The 22,229-nt window shown below is 35.7% G+C and overlaps 1 protein-coding gene and 1 long non-coding RNA gene across 2 annotated transcripts in view; both read left to right on the top strand.

Moving 5' to 3' along the window:
- Positions 1-22,229, top strand: part of GPC6 (glypican 6) — a 754,465-nt gene that overhangs the window by 306,036 nt on the left and 426,200 nt on the right. The window lies entirely within an intron of this gene.
- On the top strand, positions 63-21,219 carry LOC138107176 (uncharacterized). Its single transcript, XR_011149290.1, has 4 exons — positions 63-230; positions 15,908-16,005; positions 20,388-20,420; positions 20,505-21,219. It is a non-coding gene; the product is annotated as an uncharacterized lncRNA (long non-coding RNA).

Here is a 22,229-nt window from a genome sequence, read left to right as displayed (position 1 = left end):
CTCAAACCTTCAGACTGGAGCTTAAAAACCCTCTTGGGGCTGATGTGCTGCAGCTGAAGGTGGAAAGGCCAGGTGAAGCCAGTGAGGGTAATTCCAGCCTGGTCCCACTCTGAGGGCTCTGGTAAAAATAACTAAAAATGGTTTGACTGGGGAACACTGTCAAGGTTCAAATACTTTACAACAGTTTGTCAGATGTTTGGAGAGAAGAAGAAAATCTGAAGATTTCACAGGTGGGTGAACAGGATTAGATGCAGTTGAATGAATTCAATGGAGAATGCTAGCTTTGACACAGTGCAGTTGTGTATTACATCAGTGCAATGCCTCAGTCAGTTGAAAGCAGAGTTGACAGAATATAACAGAATTAGATATCTACACCAAGTTTTTATTTATGTGCTTTGGCTATAGTGATGAGAGAACAGAAACAGGCGATATTCAGTACCTGAATTGTGTGCATGCAAAGCTACAGAGTTAAGCACTGACCTTCAGTTTGGGTGTCATTTTTCCCCCTGTGGGCTGACTAGAACTTATCATTTTGCAAAAGGGAGTGTGGAAACTGCCCTTTACACTTCAGGTCTTAAAAAGTGAAAAACAGATATATTAATGCTATAGGTTAGTGGAAGCTGTCAAGATTTGTGACAGCCAGTACCATTTACATATGTCTTGCTTCTGTCTTTGCTGTTGTTTTATACTATATTCCTGAAATAGTAGGCAACCAAACATAACAGAGAGCTCAGACTTTTGGCCAACTGAGTTGTATTTGTCTGGCAAGTACACTGAGCTTTAGCAGGGTATTCCTACAGGATGTAAGGGAGATAAAATTAGTGTTCCTCTTGAAATAGAGTGGTACAGATGTTTCTGTGTTATTGCTACTCTCAAACACCAAATGCTAAACTCCTTTGAAACCAGCAATGCTTGTTGTTGAAATTCTACATCAAGCAAATTGTGTACTGGTAGTAGGAACATGATAAGAGTCTGAGAATTATTAGCATATATGAACAAATCATCTCTTGTTTCAACATATTTGATTATGATATGGTGATTTCCTGGGCAGTTTCTGAAGTAGATTAACACAGATAGGGACTTGAAAAATGCATTTAAAATTTTATGCAGGTTAACATTGACAGGCAATTTGATACAGAGAATAAGTTTGTGCTGACTAATCAGGTATGGTCTATAGATCAGGAATATGTTTCTTTTAAACATGTAATCATGCGTTCTTTTGTAATCTGGTACCTTAAAAAGGTTAGTTCTGGCAACAGCATTGGATTATTCTTTAAGGATCTGATCCAATACCCAGTAAAGAGTAGGATGAGGTACAAACAGAAAACTGGCTAGTTCCCCCAGGACTCAACATCTGTAAGCAGCATCTGAAGAAATGAACCTGAGTTTATATTAATTGTTTTGAGGGGGGAAAAGAGTGCTTGGGAATTAAAAAACGCAAAAAATGAATATGTAATTTGTGTATTATTTGAATTTTCTTACAGAAAGAACTTAGAAATTCCTACCAATTGAAAGATTTGGTAACTTCATAGAGATATTGGAAATTACTGCTCTTCAGCAGTGTCACAAACTTTTCATGTTTTAATGCCTGTGATAGATTCCTTTTCTGATGAGCTGTACGCAGTCTTCACACAAGTGTTACTCTTTACATAAATATTTTTCTGGTTTATTTATCTGACAGCTGTTATTTTTATTATGATCACAGGCTTCCCAGGAGCTGAACTTCTATGGTAAACTAAGCTGTCATAGAGGCAATATACTTTTATATTTATCTTTTTTATTTTAATTTTTATTTCGTCCATATAATGCTACTTTACCCCTAGCATAATGGTTCTCCACTCTTAACTAGAGAAACCTTTAAGGCATTGTACTGGCCAGAGAGTTGTGGCTGGTTTTGACTTAAAAGAAGAGTGGTCATTTAGACAAAAATCCTTAGGAGAGGCATGAAGACAGATCTGATATGTTGTTTATTGTAGAGAATTAATGTGTGAAAAACTCTGAACTTCATTGCTCCTAATGGTGGAGAGAAGGAAGAGGAAGAGCAATTTCAGCATCTTTATTCATTGATTTCAAGCAGTGAATCATGTGTTCCCTCACAAGCTGTTTAGAAACTTAAGTAATCCTGCACTGATGTCTTCTTGAAATTGTAAAATGGCAATCCCATGAGCAGGTGGTCAATATTCAATCAAAGTCACACTGAGGCCCATCTTTATCAGGTTTATGGACATACCAGCATCAGGGCCAGAGCTTGATGAGTGGTGCACTGGTGAGAAGTGACAGGGATGGACCATCCTGTGCCACCCTGGCCTGGGGGAGAGCTAGGTTGGGCTTTTCAGACAGACCAAGATGGCTGAATCAAAGAGGACCACTTCTTGTCCCTGAGAAGAAGTGACATGGACAGCCTCACAGCTGTACTGCCTATGACTTCACTACCTCCCACATCATTCCTTTCTTGGAAAAAACTGTTTTGAACTGTCCAAAATGGAATCAGAAAGTAGACTAACAGCAACAAGACAATCTGGTGTCTGATGACATGACTTGCTTGACCCTTTATGTATGCCCTTATGCCTAGCCTCAGAGGGACCCTACTGTTTACATCACCAGCTGCAGCTAGCTCATCTTTCCAGGCCTTCTCACAACCTCCTCTTCTTCTTCTTTGGTAGTCTCTTTGCCAGTCACATCATTTCACATCCCTGCCTCAATACTTGGACACATTTCAACAAAAGAAGTTTGGCTCTTCCTACCATGGCAGCTTGACTCCATACCAACTGTGATTTCATTTTGTGAGGCTCCATAGTATCTGAATGTATTTCACCCACTGTGCTTACTGTGCATAGCCGTGCTGGTGTGCATTTCCGTCTTACGTGCACACTTTTGGCTATGATGTCTTAAGGACTCTCTTTATAGAACCTAGAGTGTACTTCATCACATTAGAAGAACTACCTGGATTTGGTAACCTATTAAGCCTTTCTCATCTCTAAGATTGCAGTTTCAGGTCCTGATAGGTAGTATTTGTTTTCCTACTCATAGGGGTTAAAACAATCTGTAGCGCAGAGAGTATTCATTCTGCTGTTAATAAACAATTTGAAAATACTAGCTCTTTATTTTCCAAACATTTACTTGGATAAAACATACTAACTTTGAATGAAAATAAGGAAACAACTCAATGAAGAAAAAAGAAAAAAAAAAAAAGACCTGGTGAAGCAGACTTACAAATTTTGTTAAAATGAGAAGTAGAAATCTGATTATTAAAAAGCTAATCACCATTTTCTGCAGCTACAAGTCTGTGTTCTCTGTTGAGAATAGTGACCTGTATGAGCACCCTTCTTTGTCTTATAGGGGTTTCTCAATCATCAATGACAAACCTACTGTAATAAAAGGTCAGGGCAGAACCAGGTGTTTCCATTTGGAAGGAATCTTGTTATGTAGCTCTGCCTTCAAAAGGACCTTCTACATCTTCAATAGCAGCACTAGCCTCATAACCTGCAGCTACACTAATGTAAAGAAAAAGTCCTTCCTCTACTACATCTCTTCCTTTGCTACAGGAAATTAACTTTTAAGCTTTAAACATTGACATTGCCCTTTACTCTTTTGTGTTGCTAACGTATTCATCATAGCAAGCGCCATGTACTCTGCTTGGAACAGCACATACTATTGGAAATTTTCTTCCAGGTGGCATCACTGTTCCTGATCTCTCCTCTGTAGCCCAGGACAGAAATGTTGTGGTACAGTTGCTTAATCTGCACGGTTTAGAGCATCTCTTATGCACAGCTTTGTAGCCCTGAATGACAGGAAGAGCTGCTAGATCTGGCCAGTGTAGAGCTTTTATGGGAAATCACAGCTGTGCACTCAGAAAACTAGCTAGCACTCATCCTGCCTATGGGGCAGTGGTGACATGTAGAGCATTTTGCATAACCAAAGACAGCCAAATTTCAGAATCTTCCTCTAAAGAGTCATCAGTTTCATGAGGATTTCCGCAACTCAAGGGTTTAGGGAGCACTGTATTACTTTTATAGGTACTGTAGCCAATTTGTGCTGGCCAGTGAATCAAGAAACCCAGCAGTGCTCTCTTATTTCCACCCATATTATTTTCTAACACTGAGTTCTTGTACCAGTAAAATCTCTCACCCACCAAATCTGAACAAGTATAATTGTTTGTTTGGGTTTTTTCTTGAGAACTCAGTATGAAAGCATACTGAATGTTTTTAGACACACATAATAATGACTATGCGTAGAAATTAATTAAATTATCTTTCTGAATAGGATACTAGCAGATTAAAACATAATTATGAAGTCAAATATAATTTTCAGTATATAGATCAAGTTTTAATTGCTAGACTAATTACAGAAAGACAAGAGAGCTTTGAAATAATTTGACTGAACAATTAATCAAATGCAGGGTTTTCATTTTTCCACTCCTGTCCCTGTTCTTTTGCAATTAATACCAGTCTTCCCATAGTCATATAATAGAAGCTTTTTATTTAGTCATTTAGAAGTTTAACTTCTTGAATAAGACCAATGAACCATTGCATTAATATGTTAATTGATACTGTAAGGGGTCTGGAAATTATTAAAGTATTAAAATATTTATTGCTATTTTGCTTTCATCCAATGTAGGAATTGAACACAGAGTCTAAGTTTAAAGATTTGTTTGTGAAAAGATTTTAAAATGGAAAAAACTTTTAATAGTATTACAAAAACCATTTCTGAATTGGATATTTCAGCCACTTGAATATTTTTGACTGAAATAAGACATTCCCTGTTGGGTATAATTTTATTCCTTTGGGATGTTTTTGCTAATTAAGGCAGCTGAAATATGAGACAGTGTCATGCAGCAGCTCAGACTTCTTCTCTGACTATGAAAAATAACACAGAATGTTAAGGAATTACATGATCTATTGTAGTGACAGACTTTTCCATCAGTCCATAAATGAGTGTCTGTGGAGCTCTGCTGCAGCTCATGAACATCACATAGTAGCAACATTATACAGAAGGAGTTACAATTATATCACAGAGATAAGTTGAACATAAAGTATTTTACAGCTATGGGAAAAGTAGCTGCCTTATGAAAATCAGGATTAGATTGAGTTTTGAATTTCTTCTAAAAAGTGAAAATCGGATTCTATTTCCTGACAATTTATTTTCGATAATCTGTGACTTAATAGTTAGTTCTCTTAAACACTAAATAAGTACTTAAAATAGGCCCTGCAGGATTCATTTCCATTAAAAGGTACAATGTAAGGTCCCTTAATCTGGTTACATAATACCATCCCTACAGAACTGTGTCCTTTCTGAACCTGTTTGAAATAGTACACTTAGTATGCAAGGAGCATGCTCCAGCTCTTGGTGAAGGTGGTGTCTTTTTTTGGAGGGAGATACAGGTGTGCTGATTTTCACATTACAGAGGGGGAAATACAAGAGACAGATGTTGACTATGATAAGGAGATGATGATGTATATATGATTAATATGTCACTAAGTGTGTTTTGGGACAGTCTGTATGACCTCTTTATTCAGATTAAAAGCATGTGCTCTAAATAACAGTAGGCTTTTAAATTAATCAGTGTTTGTCTTTATACTGCCAGGACTCAGATGGAAATGTCATGGGCATTTAGGTTGATGGGACCTTGCAGCTACTACATCACTCTTGTTGCGAAGAGTAAATGACTGCATATTTGACCTTTCCACCTATATCCAGTTACACTGCAGATAGAAAAATTATAGGAGTGTAAATATTGTTACTATGTGCTTTGATAATACAAATCAAATCCTATTTTGTGGATATCAGCTTCACTGTTATTCTTGAATGCGATCATTTGTTGTTCACATGAAATCATAGCCCACCCTACTTTCATGAGACTAAATTTAAATGTAAATTTAAATTTATATGTATAACATAAATGCTTCATGTCAATTGTGAGTGAAGCCAGGTATTAGAAGTTTGGTATCCCAATACCAGAACCAGCAGAAACTCCATGCCTTGGAAATTAATTTCCATGCCTACAAATTAAAGTTCTGACTTTCATTGGAACCCAACATAAAAAGAAATTGCAAATATAAGACTTCATCTTACTTCAAAACGCATATAAGAGCACACTGTACATGAAAAAATTTTGGGATTTGTTCTTTTTAATTCCAAGATCATTCAAAGTTTATCTTGATAAACAGGAAAACTGCTGTAAGCTTTGTTATATATTCTGTGAGTTATATCATGACATATACATAATGCAAGCAAAACCCCTGCTTCTTAGGGGCTAAACATACTGATAGAGCTCTGATGCTCTAGTAGAAGTCATCTATGTGTGCACCTCTGTGACAATGCAGCTTGCTTCTAAACACCTAAGTGACAGCTTCTGCAGTCTTGGAATGCATCACTACCTTGGATAGATGGAGGTATCTAAAGGTAAATGCAAACATTTGAATTAAGTCAAATCTACATTATGTCATAGTTAATCAAGGTCTAGAAACAATTCAGTTACCTAATGACAGGATCAAATGCCACATGATCTGTTCTTTGATACTTGGTTTCACACCAGGTATTTCTCCAGGGTGTTTTTATAGATCTTGAACCATAGTCTCATATGACTATTCTGGATATGGCAGTGTTTCTCATATGGCACTGGAAGCCTGCCTTTATAATCAAGAGAGTGACTCATCTACTTGATTGTGGGAAAAAGGATCCTTAGAAATGCTTCCAAAGTCAATTGCAAGAAGTGGGTAACATACATGACAACCTGGCACAAGGACCTACATTCTGGACAAAATTTCAGGAGATGTAATCTATCCCTTTTGCTTTTTTTCTCTAACAGAAAACAACATGCTACTGATCTAATAATTTGTTTTCCAACCCAAATTATAGAAAACATTATGATTCTTGAAAGAATTGATTTCATGCCAAGTGAGGTTTTTGCACAATGGAATTTTTTTCTTCAGCATCGAATTCCTTTAAAAAAAAAAAGGTGCTTATGCAAATCACTTTTACTTTATATCTGCTTTCATCTGCGTGGCTTTCATGTGAAACCCTAATGCAGATAAAGAAATATTTCAATCATGATGCACTGTGTGAAATTTCAATAAGAAAAATAAGTCAAAGGGAATTTAAAATTGGACCACCAATCATAAGACATTAGCTACTAAGAATAAGAACACAGTGATCACAGAGAGGGAGAATGGGACAAATCATTTTTCTGAGCTAAGAGTTCTCAGAGGTAAAAACTGAGAGAAGGGTTTCCCTGGCCTTTCTGCAGGGAAAGGGTTTTTTTGATATATAAATCAAACAATTTTAACGTTCAATCCATTTTTCCAAAATAGGGTCTCCTGAAAGACTTCTGGGTTTTCTTTTATGTTGAGATGGTATACAAAGTCACTGTGGGTAAAGGGTCTGTCAAGACACTGTATGCCAGACATATAGGAAAAGAGACTAAATCATGAAATGTCTGACTACATTTAATAAAGTTTTCAAGAGACCGGAAAATATACTAGAAGTAATTAAGTCTTTAAACAGTCTTACAATAAAGTTCATGCAGGCTTTAATTATGCAATCCTTCTGTGAGCATTTCCAGTCTAAATACTACAGTAGGAAGTGGTTTTGGGGTTTGGGTTGGGTTTTTTGGTTTTTTTTTACTGTAATAACATATGAAAGAAAAATCTGTTTAATAAAATACAAAAGCATGAGTTTATTAATTTCTACTTGACAAAATTGTTTTATGTTATGTATTCTGAGAAAATAGTCTTCCTAATTGCTCAGATGTATAGACTGTATGGTGAGCTTTAAGAGCACAGACCTTTCTAAATCTGCTTATATGGATTTCTCTCTTCAGATTAAATTTGGACTTGTATAATATAGAGAAAACTTCAGAAGTCTTGTCAAAATACAATAGAACAGTTGCAACTTAAATACAGCTCTATTGAAAATGATGAAAATACTCCAAAAGGACAAAGAATACTGTGTGTCTGTATCAGCAGTTTGAACTGAAGCTATTCCTTTTTAAAGTTATCATTATAACACCTTTAATTTTATTACTGTTTACAAAGTTTAGTTTTTCATTTACTGAGGGGAATCTCATCATTTCTTTCCTCCCATACTTTTGAGTTGTGATAAAAATGAGCATGAATATGTGTCTGTCTTGGTTTAAGACAATTTATAGAGGTGGAAGCTCTAAAATGAGTTACCTCCCCTTAGTTTCAGCCAATCCTTTTCCACTAATAAAGAATGAATACAAGTAGATATAAGTGAAAAAAATAATAGTTTTCTAACATGCAAAACAGCAACAGGCAAATAAATAGCAGAAAATAATACCTAGATACAAAACTGCTAAATCTCATTAAGTCCCTGGGAACAAAGAGACACCCAAAATGGCAGAAATACCCTTTCCAAAAAGGTGGCCCCACTGCCAACTGCGTACAGGGAGACAAAGAGAAGATGGCATCAGAATAAGAGAGAGGTCAGACTTAGCAGAGTGATGTCTGTTTTATGCATCCTGTACCTAATAAATGCAGAGTGCATACCTACCTTCATAACAATGAAGTGAAGAGCAGGTCAGAGTAGCTACTTGCTTTCCTGTTGCTCAAACCATTCCCTTTCCCTCTTGGGTGGCTACCTCTATCCTCCATCTATCCACAGCTAAGCTTTCTAGAGCTATACTAAGATTTTACCAATTGATGACTTCATAAATGTCTCTCCTTTTTGGTTAACTTTGGTCAGACAGATCTTGACTCACAGCAATATGGATTTTCCAGCTGAAGAACTTATAGTTGAAAATGCATTCTCTGTATGTTTTCCTAGATGAAATAAACATGGGAGAAATAAAAGTAGAGGTCTAGAATGTGCAAGTTTTTAGTTTAAGAGAGTAGAAAGGTTTGATGAAAAGAGACTCTGTCATCTGTAATATTTGTCTTGTTGCTGGGTTTTGGTGCAGTGGGCTGTTTTGCTGTGCTTGTCACTAAGCTTTCTTCTGCCATACCATTAATTACGGTGCAGGGAACTGCAACGTGGAACTGGCTTAACTTGTTCCACAAGTGGAAGCAGTACAGTTGTGCTGGTTTAGAACTGAATCCAAGCTCATCAAAACTCCTTCTAGACAGCAAAGTTAACTAGGACCATGCTAATGAATTTAGAGTGCTTTTGGGACTTCAGGTATTTGGATTTTTTTTTTTTTTTTTTTTTTTTTTTTTTTTTTTTGAGCTGGTGCTGCACCAGCTTCATTTAATCTGATTCCTTTAGGGATGTTTTGTATGCTTCTGTGCTGTACTCCATTTAAAAATACAGATATGCTAAAGGAAATGGGATTAATTGAGTGCTCAGAAATATGTTTGTCATAGATTAGAATATCAATGCGCGATGAAACTGCTTTAAGAACAGTAAACGGACTTCCTCTGTTCATTAATTAAGACATGAAATGTTTTTGCCTGATTTATGCACCTCTAGAAAACACCCAGATGTATAAATGTGTATGTGCCCCACTTGTGGGTGAATTCATGTAACTGAACAAAGATACCTAAAGTATAGATGTCTGCATCTGAGTTAATCATGCTTACTTCCTCTTATAATCTGTGGAGAACAACAGAACTTCTAGAGTGTGATTCACTGCATCCTAAAATAGTCTTCTAAATCTGGCTCTAGGATTATACTGCCTGTTTCTCCCCATCAACCATACAAGAATCCTACAGTGACTAGCACAGATATAAATTACATTGCACATATCTTGGGTCAGAAATCCCATCCTAAATCACCAAAATAGATTCTCTCTTAGCACATATTATAAAGATCTGCGTTTCCCTGGAAATAGTGTGATAATGAATAATCAGTGTAGGCATCAAAATAGCTAATTGACTCTCTAACGATAACATGCCTGCTGTGTGTTTGCCAGAGTGCTTATAAAAATGATAAATACTTTTAACATTTTCTTAAAATGTATGTTAGGTTTTCTTCAAATGATATTAAGGAGTTTTCAAAGCAAAATATCTCTATCACATCATGTCAATGTGGAATTGCTTTCAAACAGTTCAGGTGGGTCAGCCTGAGTGAATCTGAGTGCCTGCAATCATAATAATATTAATAATATTATAAAAAAGCAATAAAAGGTAGGAACATTCGAGGAATTGTTATACAAATGTGGTAATGGACTGCGTGATTTTTCTATTTGCTTGCTATCTGGACTAAAGGATGACTTCTCTGTTAGCAAAGATTACCTATGCTAAGGTAACCTTGGACTAGGCCATTTCCCTTTTTTTTCCATTTTTTTTTCTCTTGCGTGCCTTCCTAGTGTTGAAGTACTTGATTCAGGGATGGGATCATCTTTATGAATAGTAGCATGCTTTTTATCAGAAGAGACTGAGGAATACTCTTTCCAGATCACCTAATAGTATTTATGAGTGTACTGATAATTTATTTCCAGTATGCAGGATTATCTGACTTGCAGTTATTTTTTCAAGTTTATGAGAGAATGAGGCTTTGGAGCAAACCTGGAATCTGCAGTCTTTATGCCAAACACCTGTTTCTGTTCCTAAATATTGTGGGACAGTGTATGTAAATATATAAGTATACATAAATTTGAAGTCTCTTGTAAGAAATGTGCTGTGTAGGTGTGCTAAAGGGCTGGGCAGCTGCTGTACGGGGGGCACTTTAAGGAATTGCTTAGACTTAATGTTAGCAGATCCCAGCCCTAACAGATGCCTACAAGTTTGAAGTCTGAACTTCAGGTAAAGAATGCAAGTTTAAGGCAGGTATGTCTAAAAGCCTTTCCCTATTTGGACCCTTATTTTAGAATAAGTTAATTTCCTTTTAGATCAATCTATTTGTCTGCAGAGACTATGAGGAAAGTTTAGGTTACTAGTTCAGTTTTAAGTGGGCAGCATACATGTCCCTAGATACTGGAAATAGCATGCCCAAGGCATAATTTAGGTGCCTAAAGGCCACTCAAATGAGTAGGAGCCAGCTCCACACTAATTTTCATGTATGTATTATCACTTTCTTCTCCAAACCTGAGTTGGACTACCTTGAAAATTATGCCAAGAGCAGAGTTATCAGACTTATAGAACTTAGGGTTATAAATTAGCCAGAATGGGGCATGGACTACCCCTTAAGGCAATTTTTTATATTAGAGAGTTTCTTGTGCTCCTCCATCATAGGATGGAGGCTTTATTCTGTCTTTTTCCAATACTGTGCCCTTTCCAATTTTATCTACCTACATCTCACTGTGAGCTGCTTTTCTTTTGTTTTGCTGAGTGTAGTTAACATAATTTCTTGGCATCCTTTTCTATAAAGAAAAACATTGCTACTCTATATACAGTACAGTAGTGATTTTGTACACTTGAATTCAAATATCTCAATATCTTATATCACTGTCTGTCATGAGAGTTGTTTTTTTTTTTTTTTTGGTACAAAGAGCATAAATGGCCATTTTAGACACTGCTTGTCATACTGGGGAAATTAACACAGAACATACAAAAAAGCTGCATTTCTGGTGAGTGTAAATCTCAGGGGGGTGAACTAAAACTATTCTGTGTTATCGTAATCATTGCATAAAAGAGAAAGATTATAATGATGATAAAAGAAGCCTCGTGAATAAATGATAGCTAAAATGATTTTAATCTCTGATGTTAAGTATTCTCTCAACACCTTCTTTTAACATTCTTTCTCATAAATCCTGTACACCAGTTTAGTGTAATGAGGCAAGAGCATTTTTAAAAGGAAAAAAAGTCTTCAATTGTAACTGATAATGTAATAACAGTGACAGAGTTTGTTTCTTGTCCAATCTTAAGATCTCATATTTATATTGCTTAGTGCCCAAGCAATGAGCACGTCAGTTGAGTGAATCTTCAGCAGAAATCAATATTGTATGCTTTGTATACAGAGGTAAATATAAAAAGGGTTACATATAAATAAAGTGAGTACTAGAAATTAGATGGTTTCTGGCTGCATTTATTGTAGTCAGAGCTGACAGTGATGCTAAAGTTTCCTATTACAATCAGTGTTTTCAGTAAGTTGATTAGTTATGAGACATCAGCCAACATTTAGTTCCTGCTGAAGGGAGATATTAGCCTTTAAAAAGTTTATTAAGCTTTATTTATGGCCCTTTCCATGCCTTACGTTCTTGAATCTGAAGTATTACTCTCCTTATGAGAAGGATGAAGGTTTTTTTTATTTTCTTATTTTAATAGCAGCAAAATTCAATAAGTGGGAAAATACCCTATTATAGATAACAATCAAAATATGTGCAGTGTTTCCTGTGCACTTTCCTACTGAAATACCTAAAAAAAAGCACATTTGATTTCAAAAGAAAAAAAAAGTTAAAATGTTGTTATGAAGAAATTTATAGTGTCAGAATATTTTGCTGGATTCTTTCCTGAAGACTTGTAACATTTACACACTGAACCAAATTTTCACTTTTATTACTGAAACCACTTGCTACACTTTGCCCCTCTCTTGCACTCTCCCTTTAAATGCTTATCTTCAGTAAATAGATTCTATAGACTTACTTAGTTTTGCCTCCATTTATCAGTGTCCATCCTTGCAGCTTGAAAGGATGACTTTTCAAGTGCCACTGTGCATACTTTCTGATACTTACAATTTTGGAAACCTTCTCAGATAGATAGTTGTCGTTATTTATTGTAGCTGATATTTCACTGCATAGTTACAGTAATAGAAATGCATAAATGGGAAGATCTCTTTGCCTGGTAGTAGATAGAAATATTAAAAGTAAGACCTGTCTTTTGTGTTAAAATAAAGCACTTTACTGCTTTACAAAAGCTCCTGTAATTGTTGTATGTCACATTTGAAGGATGAGAAGACATTTAATCTGGATATGCTATCAAAGCGACTTTAGTGGTACTGTAAGTGAAAAGGGAAAAATACTGTGAAGTATTAAAAATGCTAAATTTCTTCTGAGAAATCAGCTTACTCATCTAATAATACTTGTGGTTAACCTTGGAAAGAGAAATGAACACATATCAAATTATTCTGTGAACTGAAGTGGCCCAGAAATACATGCTTTCTTGTGGATACATCTCATTCTTTTAATAGGAAGGGAATGCTAATTCTGTAGTATAAAGATGCCTTTTCTGCCCAAGTGGTCAGAGTGTTGTGTTTCTCTCATTAACTCTTGTTATTCTTCAGGCATACTGTCTACACAAGAACATCAGGTAACCTGTTTTCCAAATTTCATTTGTTCTTCTGTTGATGATGTGATATTCTGCCTGATTTCGGTGGTCATGGTAAATACTGATTTTTCTTTTAGGGAATGAAGGAAAAATTCAACAAACAGATTATCTTCTTATACCAGCCATAGGCAAGCCAGAGTAAAATATGAAGTGTTTTATGGAGCACTAAATTGAAACTGTCTTGGCTAAAATACAATCAAATGACAGTGCACAGGCATGCTTTATTTTAGTTGATTCCAGTCTGTCAGAAAAAATTGGGGATATCAGTCCTCCTCTCTGTTTGATTATTCCATTATCAAAAGAATGGGGAGTGCCAGAAACATACATGTTGATTTAGTGTTGCACTGATGAAACCATTCTGTTTGTGTGATGTGTCATTTTTCATTGCTTTCTTATCAAGGTGTTTCAGCTGCACCCATCCCAGGTCTTGTAATTGCTTCAGTTGCTTGTGGCAAAGTTATGTCAATGTCAATTGCTAAATAACTTTTGACTGCTCCATGTTGGATCTGTTAAAAGAGAAAGACAGTGCAGGATGGACTTTTACATAGTGATGGTGTCATTCTGGATTGCAAACGAAGGCTTTCTACCAAAGAATGTCATTGCTATTAAACATACTAAATATAAAGCATTAAACATGAAACCTGGTAGAATGCTTATAGGAGTGGAAAAAATACATTTTTGTTAGAAAGGGCTCTAAAGTCATGTGGGGTTCAGATGGCACATCCATAGAATATCAAATAGAAATCTGAAGGCAAACCTTGTAATCCATACTAGGTAAAACTCCTTTTCATTGAAATATATGCCCCTAGTTGAGACTCAGTGGACCTACAGTGCTCCCCTAAAGGCAGAGATAACACCCATTTAGGTCTTGTTCACAGCCATTCCTGCATTGCTTTGAAATTAGGTGGCAGTGCCATAGGATAGGGCTGTGCATCAGTGGTAATTAGCAGTTACTGGAATGTGGAAGCTTGTTTGTCCTGCTGTGTAGACAGCTGCTGAAGCAGATTTAGGAAGGCACCACAATTTTTCCTGAAGCCCATTAGGTACAGGTTTCGGATTATATGAGCCATACATTATTTTAATATCATTTATCAAAATTAAAATGAAGACAGTCTGAAAACTAAATGTGTCGTGTCAGTTCAACACAATACAGTATTTCTCTCTTAAAACAGTCATGTTAAGTATTTAACATACCAAAATACAAGGTCATGTGGGTACTTGTGATATATAAGAAAGAGAGGAGCACAACTAACTGGTTTGCTACGTGACAGGTTTAGAACTAACAAGCTGACCATCAATTCTCAACTTACATTTTTCAGTGACTTTATATCAGAAAACCAACTGGAACATGTTACCAAAAATACCATTTTTGTACTACTCTGAATTTTTCATACCTGTGACATTCACAAATTGCTATAGCTCAGGTAAGACCAAGCTCTGCCTAACATGATTATGTTTAGGTGCTCTGACATGCCAGGAACTGGGGTCCCAAGCTGTTGTGAAAACATGCAGCAGAGGCAGATATGGGAAACCTGAAGGGGAGAAAGGCAGAGGAAGAAAAGTAAGGGGCAATGTAAAATTGGTTTTCAATATCTGCCCTTGCTTTGAGGGTGTGATTTGGAAGTATATTGGGTGCTCTGAAGTCAGAAAGAGAAACAGATTTATTGACATGACCAGCACTGGTGTGACCATCTAGCACTAGTCAGAGACCTTTGCTGGTAACCATTCAGATTTTCTCTACATTCTGCATTTGGCATAGCTTAGGACTGAAAGCTGCTCAGTCTTTGCTTCAGAGAACCTGAAGACCTGAAAGATGAATTGCTAAGTTGCCAGGCTGATTGCAAAATAAAAATAACAAACAGATAATAGCACAGAATTTTTAGGTGTCTCTGAACCCTTGTTGGAGCAGGAGTGAGCTCCTGTGTGATGGAACCTACAGGGCTTGCTGTATACCACTCTTCCTTTTTTTCTTCACATCCAGTGGGAGACATTACATTTACAAAATAGCTCTTGTGTCCTTACACTTACTGGGAAATTTGGGACTCATTAAAAATTATGCTCCCAGGCCATCCAGGGGCTCTGTCAATATTGACAACATTGCCTTCTGTGTTTGTACTTAGCAACCCAGTTCTGCTGCACAGAGCAGGACAAATGATGTGATTTCAATTTCCTGGCGACACCAAAAGCATATTCTTCTTAATTTCTCCAAAACAGTTAAGCATCTTCCAGGACCCACTAGCTTTTTTGTAACCCACCCAGAGATGCAGATGAGTTTTTGCTGTTGTAAATTATTATCGCATGTATGTGGAGCATATTTTATCCCCTAAAGTAAAAACAGTAGTGTCACTGAAGATGCTAATGTGAAGACATAGGCTTTGTTCAAGACCCCTGAGTAAGGATCCATGCTTGTGCTCTTTTGAAACAAAAGGAACTATTCCAACTTTTCCACATTGGAACAACATTCAGGATCCAGTTACTGTAATAAATAGTGCCATTCCCTACTTAGATGACTTATATTTCCCAAATTAACATGAAAAAGGCCAATAGTTTCTGTTGCCAACTTGGCAGAAAGTTAATTTAAACTTTAATTACAGGAAGACATTTTAAAATTCCTTTAAAACTTTAAAAAAACATTGTTCTGAATTGTAGGCTTGTCATTTTCATTCCAGACACGTAGTTTTAGAAAGGATATTCTTCAGGTTTTAACTGAATAGAAAATAAGTAGCTCTGTCCATCTTCTTTGGCAGGATTTGATTTTTGATTGCTCATTTAACATTTCTCCTTAAGTCTTCAAAAGTCTGTCATTTCTGATCTATGAAAGGCCTACAGAAACAAAGCAAGCTATGTAAGTTGGATCAATGCAATACAACATTTCTTTTGTTATTGTGTTGTTTTCAAATTTTTCTTAAGTAACTATACACTTCTAGTCTCAGAGTTTCACAAAACTGCACTTTTTAAATCTTAGAGCACTTAACTTTCCATACATTGATAGTCTATGTATGCTTCAGTGACTTCAAGACTAATTTTGTGTACTTTATTTTCTTTTGATTGCTCTTGATACCTTTTTATTCACTTAAATCCAGTTAATAGTATTGATTTTTTGAGTCAATAATTTTAGAAGGACACATTTTCAATCCTTTGCTTCAATAAACTTTTTTTTTTTCCTGGTGATTTTTAAATGCCACCTTTACTTTGATGTGCAAAAATCTGTACATGCTCCAAGATGTCTATAAAGATGTTTGAGACTAGGAGAAAATGAGAGATGTAACTATCTCTTTCTAATCTGCATCTGCTTGTAAGCTAAAGAAGCTGTCAGAACAATCAATCTTATGTTTTGTTTCTTGGACACATTATATTCTGCAGTATCAATAGTTTACATACAAGCAGTGAAAACACTTCAAAATTTCAAAAATGTTGAAAATACTTCTCTTTAGTTGCCTGTCTTTTACTTAATATGAACTGCTCGGCTCTTTAGAGTGGTTGATAGGTATTTCCATAGCAGAGGACTGAGTTCCTCTTTCCTTTTAATGGTCACCCCACAGGTTTGCCATCATCCTGCTTCTGAGAGGGAAGCATTAAAAAAGGTGTAAAGTGCTGACAGATGTGGACATTGATGTGCTTTCAATAGCCATAAATGAATGAATAAAAATTTGCAGTAAATTAAATATTAACCCTCATGTATAAGATTAATAAATGTAAAACACTGTTATAACTTTATTTATAACACCACATTTTTAAAAGAGGAGTAGTAAAGTTTTAGATATTGTGTAAAATTCATAGGAGAGGATCTTGTAATTGTCCCAAACAGCAAGACAATTATAGATAAATACATATTTTATTGCATATTCTAACAAAGTCTTGAGGAGGACTTTATAGGATTTTAATTATGATTGGAGTCACACATTTTAGCCTTCCTTCAAGATCAGGCAGGAGGGATGTGTGATGAGAGGAATCAATTATGCCAGTGCTATGGATTTATGCTTCTGTCACAGAAGCTGCATCTACACTGTCAGTTTGAGTCATTCAATTTTTCAGGCCAGAAACGTGTTCTTCCTGGTTGTTTACACCTCATGCATGCAGAATCACTCCTGGAATCCCTTTTGGAGTGGACCAACTGTGTCTGTCTGCAGATAAGCATCAGCAAGGTCTCTGCAGGCTGGCTGGCCCAAGGATGGCTCCAGCAGGCCAGGAGCATTGCCCTGCTTTTTGGTATACAGCAGATACTTTCAGCTTCCAGACATCAAATCAAAAACTTGACAGGTACCAAGGAAGCCTTTTAGCATGTCCATTCCATATAGAAATATTAATTTTTAAAGAATTGTAAAAATACTGCTATAATGTTTCATACCCTAAAATTAAATTGACCTCAGATAAGTCCTTTATGAGAGCTGGTGTCACACAGCAAGAGAAATGCTATTCATGGTGTGCTGAGTCTGTTGTAAAGGCTTGTGAAATACCTATTACAGCCAAATTACATATAGCCTGAAGATGCATGCAGACTAATTCAGAAGGAGCAGGATGGGCTTGAATCATTCAGGACCCATTTGGTTAGGGGAAGGGTCACTCCCTGGAGCATACCACAGAAACTGCATGACCCAAATGTGTACATATATCTATATATATGTATATGTTATAGACAGAAAGGCAAAGCTTGGTTTTAAAATTCTAAAAATGCGGCAGGCATGAAGAACTGAATGGTTCTTTTTCTTGCAGTAAGACTGGAGTGTCAGTTTCATGAACATCTAAAAAACTCATAATAATGTAAATGTGACTTACATTTTTAGGAAACTTTTAGATGTTTTCTCTTCCACCTGTGATTTTGCTGTTAGTAGTGTTCATTTGCTTATCAAAGGTAACAATGAAAGTTTCACCAGATTCATTAACTTACGATGATACACTCATTTTATCTATGGAAGCTGGACCGGAATCAACCTCTACACATCTAGAGAGAAAATCATCCCTCTGGAAATAAGAACATTGGACTCAGCACTGGATCAAGAGTGGCAGGTTTTTGGCAAAAACTTCCAAATTCATTTAAAAATATACATTTCTTTTTTAACTATGTAGAGCTAACATTAGCCAGTGAATCTTAGCAGACTATTAATATTGCTCCTCAAACACAGTGCTAAGCAACAGCACTACATATCAGCACTGATTACCATAAAACTGCTTAAAAATTCTGTATGAACAATTAAAAAACATTGTATAGAAAAGAATTCTTATTAGAAGGCAAACAATGAGGTGAAGGCTGCATAGACCTTCCTTAGAACATGTGTAGGACAGTGGCTGCCTTGTTCTGAGTGTTGAGGTGATAATATTTTCCGGTGTCACTCTTTTGCTTCATAATTTTATGTTACTGCATATGTATTTATGCATAGCTTAGTGCCCTGAATTACTTATTTATCTTTAAATTTCACTAGACAAAGCATGAGCTCACAAAATAATCAACTTCCTGAGCTGACTAACTATAAAACAGTATATTCTTTTTTCCTATATTACATGTATGTGAATGTTCTCTATGGTAAAAAAGATTTCTTTCATAATGTTATATATGAAGATTATATTTTTTTTCTGGTAACAGATTAGTGGATCTTAATTAAGCACTATTCAAATAATTGAAATTAATGAAGAGTGAAATTATGAAAAATATAAACATTATACTGCAGAGTGCTATCTGTAGTGCTGGAGAAAAACAAAACCAAACATTCTCTCATTGCTTGTTTATAAGCATTTAATAGATTAAAGTGATTGATGAGGAGAAACTTGATGGCATAATCCATTTTCACTTTGAAAGAGACTCCAATGAGATCCTTCACAAGTGGCTGTTAGCAGTAGGATGTCAAGCACAAGATTCAGAAATAACCTCAGTGGTGTCTGACTAGTAATTTAAAAGAAAGATTTCCATACTTGAAGGTGATACAGAATTACTCAGCCTATTTAAGAAGAAAAGTAATGGGTAGAACCTCAAAGAAAGCTGGAGAGATTAAGAAAATGGGATCATGGTTTCAGATAAGTTCACTGCTGAGAAATGCTAGGGAATCCACTTAAAGAATATGTGAGGTGTTTAACTTGTTCAAACTTAATTGCTTAGATTCAGGAAAAAGAGGAGACCAAAAAGACCTAATAAATTCTGTTGAAGAGATCAGAGGGAATAATGGAATGGGCTAGAGCTGATAAAGCTACTAAAATTAAAAATAAGGGGGAAAAAAAGGGCTTCTCCCTTGAAACATAAAAATGAAAGGATTAAAACTCTGCAAAGGGAAGGGGAGAAGTGATAAAGACAGGTAGAATACAGGAATACAGAAAGTATCAGAAACTGTGGATAAGACACTATAATCTGTCCTATACTTTAGAAGTCACAAGGTTTAAAAATAGTAACATTTGGTTGAAGCAAAAATAATAGGTAAATTTTCTTTCAAGTTGTCCCAAGGAAATTGAATTTAGAACTACAAAAAATGTGTATATGCTTGCAGAAATCTTCACATCTGCATTACCCAAATTCTTCTCTCTGTCTCTTTTGCTTACCAGCTTGAGAACTGTAGCAATGTCTTGTGGTGTTCATCATCACACAGTTCAAAAGAACAGCAGACTTTTGTTGCATGCCACAGAATAAAGGTCATAATCTAATAGGCAGAGGTATTTTTTTCCATCAATGTCCACACATATGTCAGCTTCAAACTATGAACTTTACTTGCAGATAAATGCAAAGTGAAAGAGAAGTTAAATTTATTCAATAAATTGTTCATTTTAATGAGAATGCAGTAGATTACCTTTATTCACTGAAGTTGTGTGTGAACTGAAAGTATTTTATATGAGAGGGAAATTGATAAAATTTCCTGCTTCATAGTTCCAGTTTTTATGTCTGTGCATTTTTACATATTATTTTTCCCTTCTCTTTCTTTCTTTCTTCCCATGTCGACAAAGGAAAAACGCTTGGGCCCACCATGAGTAGATGTGGAATGTTGCAATATTTTCCATCCTTATTTCAATAACTCTCAAAAAAAAAAAAAAAAGAAAAAAAATAGCCAAAACACCAAACCCAAACCCAAACCCAAATCATGGTTGCTTGTTCTTTGAATAGTCCTTTTTTTTTTTTTTTAATCTTAAGAGAAAACCTTAAGTGTGTACAAGAGCACAGTGTAATAAATATGTAAAAGAATAAAAGAGGCATTTGCATAAATCTGTATATCAGTTTATACTCATTGATTTCTTTTTATGTTTTCACAGGGGCTTTAACAATAATCAAAATAATAAAGAAAGGTAAATAGCTGAGTCCCCAGCTTTGCTTTTTGCTGCCTATTTCAGTCGTGCCTGAGTTGAATTGCTTTCTTATTTCTGTTTTAGGAAGATTTTGCTGGTCTCTGTGTGATTGGTAATTGAAAAAAGACCTTATTTTTTAAAAATTGAATTAGGAGTTATTTTAAAATAAGGTTTATTCTGTCTATGAACCCAAAAATACTTATAGCTGTAAATACCTTCATCAGGTGGTGTTGTAAGTTATTTGCTCCCATTTCTTTTACACACGAACATGAAAACTATTGCCATGATGCACTCATTCTTCCTGTTGTCTTCATTGTGAATCACTATGGACTATGTATGAGAATGCACTCATGAAGAAATATCCCCTCTATCATTTATTATTTATATAGAAGCATACATTTTTTTTTCTATTAAACACCTTGTAGTGGAAGGCCTGGGATTGGGTTTGCCATGGCAGCCTCAGGACTGTACACCCTCATCTTTGCTTTAAAAGGTGTCATTTCCTCTCTTTGCTCCTCCTTGACACACACCTTGCACAGGCACAGAGGCCCCTGCCAGGGCACCCTGCATCCACCTGGCAGCTGGGTCTCACAGGGCCTCAGCCTGGATTTTCACCACCTGGGAAAACACTTGAAGAAATCATTTTTGTGTGCAAGAATGGATTGCAAGGCTATAGACCATCTGTAGATACATTGGAAATTTTTACCAGAAAGGAACCTTTTGTGTGCCTTCTTTGTTATCTCTAAAATACAACTCTGGGAGCAGACTCCTTTAGATATTCCATCTAACAATCTTTTTTTCTTTTATTTACTGGGTCAGTCATCTGTATGCACACTACAATACAATTAAAGTTCTTTTTATACTCATTATACAATTATTTTTCTTTATGCTATAGATATTGTTGGGTTTGGGAACTATTTTACTAAAAAAGGGCAAGTTTAAGAAAAAAGCCTAATTATTAAAATTTATATTAAAAATGTTAATCTTATGCTGTTAATATTCTGATAGCTGAGGCTGAGGTACTTTTTTGCCTGTGAAAATGTATTCAAAAGCATGCAGCAGTTTGCTGCTAGGCTTAAGGTGTAAGAGTTTCTGAACAGTCTGTAATGAAAATGTAATCCAGGGAAATTACTCATTCTTAAGCATAGGTTCTTTAATACAGTTTTGTAACCTCCTGAATATAGTGAGTGTACTTGAAAGGACAGAAATCATTACTTCCCAGAGACACAAATGTTTCTCTTGCTGAGATTTGGAAAACTTTGAATAATTGGGGATTAATGGAATAGATGGGAAAGTCATAAACTATTCTTTTACACACAGTTTAGTTCATTGAATATATTTATTAACTACCTGGAATGACTTTGTGGAAAGTCTACATTTGTAGAAGTTAGAAGTTTAAATTAAGATGACCATTTAACATATGAGCTTGAAACACAGTATTTATAAATATTCTGATTTAGAAAGATATTTCCACTGAAGAAAGCATATGCAAAGGTGCTTAAAGTAAAGCTGACTCTGAAAGCTGACTCTGAAGTTCAATTAGAAGTAACTTAAGTGAAAGCATGCCAGTAAATTCCTCTCTGCTTTAGAGAAACTTGTACCTCTGCTTTGCACTCAAGTACACAATGAAGTTTTTTCCCAAATAGGATATGTGAACCATCATGTATCTAAACCAGGGACTGCTTTCCATGCCACACCATTGTTTATGGCATTATACACATAAATGAACTAAATTTATTTTGCTTTTTTTAGGGACTGAAACCATGAAAATGCATGAAAATGAACCAACTTTCCAAAAGGTGTAAAGCT

This window comes from Aphelocoma coerulescens, chromosome 1 (genome assembly GCF_041296385.1).
Source record: "Aphelocoma coerulescens isolate FSJ_1873_10779 chromosome 1, UR_Acoe_1.0, whole genome shotgun sequence".
NCBI lineage: Eukaryota > Metazoa > Chordata > Aves > Passeriformes > Corvidae > Aphelocoma > Aphelocoma coerulescens.
The sequence above is the reverse complement of the archived record's forward strand: the minus strand, read 5'-3'. Positions and strand labels throughout refer to the sequence as shown.